Below are 6,119 nucleotides of genomic sequence, written 5' to 3' on the forward strand. Positions count from 1 at the left end.
ATCAGTTCTCTGGGACCAGGATTTTTTCATTGAAGTTACTAGAATTCAGCTTTTTTTTTTTTTTAAGAATTTACATTATTGTATAGTCACAGTATGATATTGTTTTCCTTGTCCTATTTATTTCACTCAACAAAAATTTATACAAATCTTCCCATGTTTATCTAAATTCTTCATCATTTCTTATGATGTAATAATATTCCATTACATTCGTATCACAATTTGTCCAGTCATTCCCAAATTGAAGGGCACCTACTTTCTGTCCAGTTCTTTGTTAATGCTAAAAGTATGGCTGGGAATATTTGAATATGTGAGACCTTTCTATCTTCCTTGGGGTATATGCCAAGTAGTGGAGCCTCTGGGTCAAAGGATATGAACAGTTTAAGTCTAAAATATTTTCCAGAATGGTTAGACCTATTCACAGTTCCACCAACAGTGTACTTAAGTCCACTAACCTGTAATAACATAAATAAATATGTGTTGTGAATTCAGTTATTTTTTTTCCCCGAAAAGAACTTTGTTATTGTTTTATGACCTTGACGTTTTTTTTTTAGGATTATTTTTATCGGGTATTTTAAACAATTTAATTTGGAGGTCATCTTTTACTTTGAAACCAACAAGAATCTGGCACTACGTAGGTACTCAAGAAATGCTTGTTGATTCATGAATCTGATAATTAAGTTATAGTAGTAAAGGTAGTTACTGACTTTCCTGATGGCAGGATATTTGGTAAGTAAAATCTGTGTTTTCTGAAGAACAGAGCCCCAGTTATACAGTCATAGAATTTAGAACTGGAAGAATCTAGGGAGAAGAGATCATCTTGTCCAAACTCCTTCATCCAAGGAAAATGAGGTCTAGAGAGGTTGTGCTTTGCCTAAGGTCACACGAGTTTTAAGTAGCAGAACTGGAATTTGTGCACAGCTCTTCTTTCTCAAAATCTGGTTCTCTTTCCAAAATGCCATTTTGGGCTTTAGACTTTCAGCTTTAAAAATCCTTTATTCCCTCAGTATATTATGTGGTGATTTTTAGTCAACAAATTTTAATTGGCAATGAACTAAATTATATGTTGATCATGAATTCATTTAACTTCTCTGAGTTTTAGTTGCCTCCTCTATAAAATGAGAGTGTTGGACTAGATGGTTCCTAAAGTCTATTTCATTTTCAAACCCATCATCCCATGGATTAAATTTCATTAAAGGACTCGGATATCAGTTGTACCTAACCTTCTTGGCCAGCAGGTGTCACTTTTTTTTGTAAAATTGCTTTAAAAAAAAAAAAGCGATGCCTATTTTGAAACATATTCCCTCAAAGAACCCTGAGGATATCCAGCATGTAAATTTGAACAGCCCCGTTGGAGATGTTAGAAGCTGAAATCATGAGAGCCCCCAGGCCTCAAGTGGCAGCCTAATGGAGACAGTAACAGCAGTAGTTAAGGTAAACAAAAAGTTGAACAGAGGTGGGACAAAAATGTTATTCAGAAACAATATGAACACGTGGACTTTTAAAAAACAGCTGCTTTTCTAAACAACCAAATTCTGAGTTAAGTGCAAAATGATAGCAACAGCTCAGATGTGATCATGGTTATAAAGTAACCAAAATGAATTCTGAAAGACATCGGATTTACGTAATAGATCAATAGTAGATTGGAATAGAAATACATAATACTTGAAGCAACTCTATATCTTGAGTTCTAACCCAGTTTATAGATCTCAAACTTTGATCTCCAATTATTACAGGCTTAGGTGTGGCTGGAAATAGCTTGATGTACCCTAATGTGTGGTGTGTGTGTGTGTGTGTGTGTGTGTGTGTGTGTGTTGTGGCTCCATTTTTAAAGTGAAATTTGTTAAGGTTAGGTAAGTTTCTGTTTCTTTAGTTTTATGAATAAAAATGTCCTTTGTGATGAAGTATTCAATAAACATTTGCCTTAAAAAATAAAGTTCCTTGTGTATAACAAAATGTGCTACACACAACTATGTCTCCAGGATATATGTACTTGTATGTGCCATCAGCATCTCAAATTCAACTCAAAATCATGCTCATTTTATTTCCCCCTAAATTTTCCTGTGCCTCCATTAGACTTAACATTTCTGTCAGCTGCTATCCCATTTGTGAAACCCCAGATGTATCCTTTACCTTCTCCTTCACCTCTTACACCCAATCAGTTATGAAGTGGTGCCAATTCAGCATGTGAAACATCACTTGAATCCATTCCCTTTCTATTCCTGCTGTCTCATCATGAATATAAATGTTATCAGGCTCCTGGCTTTTGCAATAACTGCCTAACAAGACTTCTTGCCTTCTCTACACTATAATTCATCACTCAAACCACTACCAGATATGCCTCCCTAGAGACTTAAGGGGATTTCTCCTTGGGTGGGATCAGGGATTCTCTCTTGGTGGAGCTGAGATCTCACTACCAATGGGAGAGTTAATTCAATCTATGAATTTTCTGGTATATCCTAATCTGTAAAACTTCTCTGACTTATGTTTGTATACTCATCACTATTTGTAATTATCTTGTATGTAACTAGCATTTGTTGGGAAGGGACCAAGCCTTGAGAGATAAGCTGTGTCTCCTTTTAAGGGATAGCAACCAGGTAAGCAGCTTGAACCTAAGAATGAAATTATTTCCCGTGGACTAACTATTTAGGGGCACAGGTAGAAATAATTCTAGTCTAGTACTCTCTCCCTAAAGAGAGCAGAGAGGCCAGCCTAATAGCTCCATCTATTCCTCTCCAGAGAGGAATTGGTCTCTTATGGAGAGGGATAGGTGAAATTCTAAGACAATCATCCCTCCTGCAAACCACATTTAGACAAACTTGTGTGGACATTCACATAACCTACGTGGCCAACACAGTCTACATGAAATTTTCTAAAAGGAATAGATATGTGTATTTTGTTTAAAAGATGAAAAATAATCAGGCAACACATTTCAGTGCTTCAAGAACTCAGCAGCAGCCCTCTAACTTTAGCTGATGATCTTCAAGAGTACTGTGGCAAACAAGTCACGATCCTCCTTCAACTTAACAGTGAGATTCTCCAGACCTAGCCAGTCAGTCAACAAGCCCGTATTGAAAGACTCCCCAGCATGGTAAGACTTGCCAGAGTTTCTGTTCCACTGGCATTGGTTTTGATAAAATCTCTAAGAGGACTTTATCAGAAGGCAATACATGGTAAGTTTAAGGCAGTGACGTGGTATGGTGGATAGATTACCAGGTCTGGAATGAGGAAGAGTCATCTTTGTGAGTTCAAATCTGGCCTTAGACACTAGCTGTGTGACCCTGGACAAGTCACTTAACCCTGTTTGCCTCAGTTTCCTGATCTATAAAATGAACTGGAGAAGGAAATGTCAAACCACTTCAGTATCTTTGCCAAGAAAATCCCAAATGGGGTCACAAAAAGTTGAACACACGTGAAACATGTGAACAACACATACAATAAATTACAAAACTGACCATATCCTTCCATCCAGTAATCCTACTACTGGGACAGCATCCTAAGAATGTATTAAAGTGGGAAGGGGAGGGGAGGGAGTTTCAGGAAAATGAGAGAAAAAAGACCTTTAGGGGCAGCTAGGTGGCACGGTGGATAGAGCACCAGCCCTGAAGTCAGGCAGACATGAGTTCAAATTCAGCCTCAGACGAAACACTTGACACTTACTAGCTGTGTGACCTTGGGCAAGTCACTTAACCCTAATTGCAAATAAATAAATAAATGAATGAATAAATAAAAGACCTTTAGAGAAGCAGCATGGCATAGTAGATAAAGCCCTGGACTTGGAGTATGGAAAAGCTGGGTTCAAATCCTACCTCAGATTATTACTAGCTATGTGACCCTGGGCAAGTCACAAAACCTCTCTGTGCATCAGTTTCCTTATCTGTAAAATGAGAGGAAAAGTTTCAGCCTCTAAGATCTCTTGCAGCTCAAATCTTTGTCCCTCTCATTTTTGTAAAAATATTAAAAGTGGCCTTATTTGTAATCATACACACACACATACACACACACACACACACATAATCCTGGAACTTGCCTGTGTGTCCAATAATTGGGGAATAGTTAATAAATCATGATATATCAATATAATGGGAAATGATTGTTCTATAAACGGCAGATATGAAGAAAACAAAGCAATAAGGAAAACCATCTAAACTGATGCCAAACCAAGACAGCAAAACAGAACAATGTACATGCTAACTATGACCGAATGAAAAATAACAGCATCAAAATCTGATAAAGATCAGACGGAAAAGAAATAAAGGATAGGGAGTAAATGAGATTTTTTTTTAACTTTCCATTCAAATATTCCTTTTATCGATTGTAAATAGTTTGGAATTTATGGTTTCATGAATGATTCTCTTCTTTGTTATGTTTGCTTGATTCCATTTCTTAAACTGGTTAAGTTGATTATAAAAAGTCATTTTAAAAAAAGAAAAGGTTTCTTTGATTTAGTAGGAGACAAATACAATGACACCCCGAAGAATGAAATTGCAATACCAAAGAGATTAAAAGCAGCATTTGCCTTTTATAAGGATTGATTTACCTACAAAGGACTTTTTTGCCAAAAAGTGGTCTTTGTGATTTCTCAAGGAGAGCATCTACCCTTTTGAGCCTGGGCATGTCCAAATCTGGAGTTAGATGGTGTTTGCAAGCACTATAAACATCCCATCTTCTTTGCAGGCTAAGTCCAGGGGTTTCTCTGCAATAGGAATAATATTTCCCTGTAACCTTAACCCCAACCACCCCCACCCTCCAACCAAATGAATGTTAACTGTGGCTCGCAAGTCAGCCAAAGAAACCCTCCTCACCCTTCACCTAAGGATAATAAGCAAGAATTCAATTCAGTGTATATGAACCCTCACTCTCTGATACGTACCCCTTTTATCACTGGATGTCACTGACATATGGTGAGGCTATAAGGTTTAGTGCAATGGATGCTAAATGGGAAATCAAGTACTAGTCTGAGCTTTTGTATACAAGTTTAGAATTCACTAATTCTCTTTGTGAGTCCTAGATATACTACCTCTCTGAGACCCAGGTTCCTTATCTGCAAAATAAGAGTTGAAAAAAAATTATTTCTGGCATCTTTTCCAGCTCTATAATTCTACAGAGATCTCAATGAAAACAAGGGGCATATTTTATTCATTTCATTTTGGATTATATGTACCACCTAGAACAATACAATCAATGTCACTCATATATTATCTGGGGATGAGGATGAAAGGACTCAGGACTATTTCTCTGCTTCAGTCATAGCTCCCAGAATTTCCATACTGGTCTTTGTCAATTTCCCTCCATTGCTTGGGTGGGGGGAGGGGAGAGGAACAATGTGTGTGACATAATCAGATCTGTGCTTTAGGATGATTAATTTGACAGCTTCAAGAAGCATATGTTAAGTGCCTACTGTGAGTAAGCTACTTTGTGAGGGAATTGTGGGAATTAAGTGACCCACATTGACTCCATATTGTGACTCAATTCTGCATCTATTTCAGTTCCCTTTCTATTCAAATATGGGCCTAGCCCAATTTCTGTCTTGTGAGAAAACTTTATTCAGTTATGGGAATTGTGAGAAAACTTTATTACATGGTTTGAACCAAGCCCTGCATGGCTGGGAAACTGGACTACCTCTGTCTATTGCTTAGAGACCCTTAACTAAGACCTAGGTTATGCTGACTCAAAATCCAGTCAGATCTAAAGACTGATGTAAGGGGTTTCCTCACAATTATACATCTCAAGCAACCCATATGTCTTATCTGAAAATTGATCCCATACTGGTCAATTAGTTACTGTTTCCTTGTTTCTTCGATTGAATACAGACACTTGAGGAAAGTGGGACACCTCTTTTTCTGATTTCAGGGAATTGAATCTGTTCCCTCTCCCTCCCAAATGGGAAAGCACCTAATCTTTCCTCCAATTATAAATCAGATTACCTAATCTTGTATCCTGGTTTATATCCCATTAGTTATTTTCTTATAATGCATAAAAATCAGTCTCTCCGTGTACTCAGGGTCCAGTGTCAGGTTGAGGAGGCCTGGTCCCAATTTGTTACGCAATTGGCATGCATTGCTTAATAAATCAAGATGCTTAGAAACTTGAACTCTTGTTTCCTCAGTCATTTCAGATTT

The sequence above is a fragment of the Vombatus ursinus genome, unplaced genomic scaffold (genome assembly GCF_900497805.2).
Source record: "Vombatus ursinus unplaced genomic scaffold, bare-nosed wombat genome assembly UNPS02014863.1, whole genome shotgun sequence".
Taxonomy (NCBI): Eukaryota; Metazoa; Chordata; class Mammalia; order Diprotodontia; family Vombatidae; genus Vombatus; species Vombatus ursinus.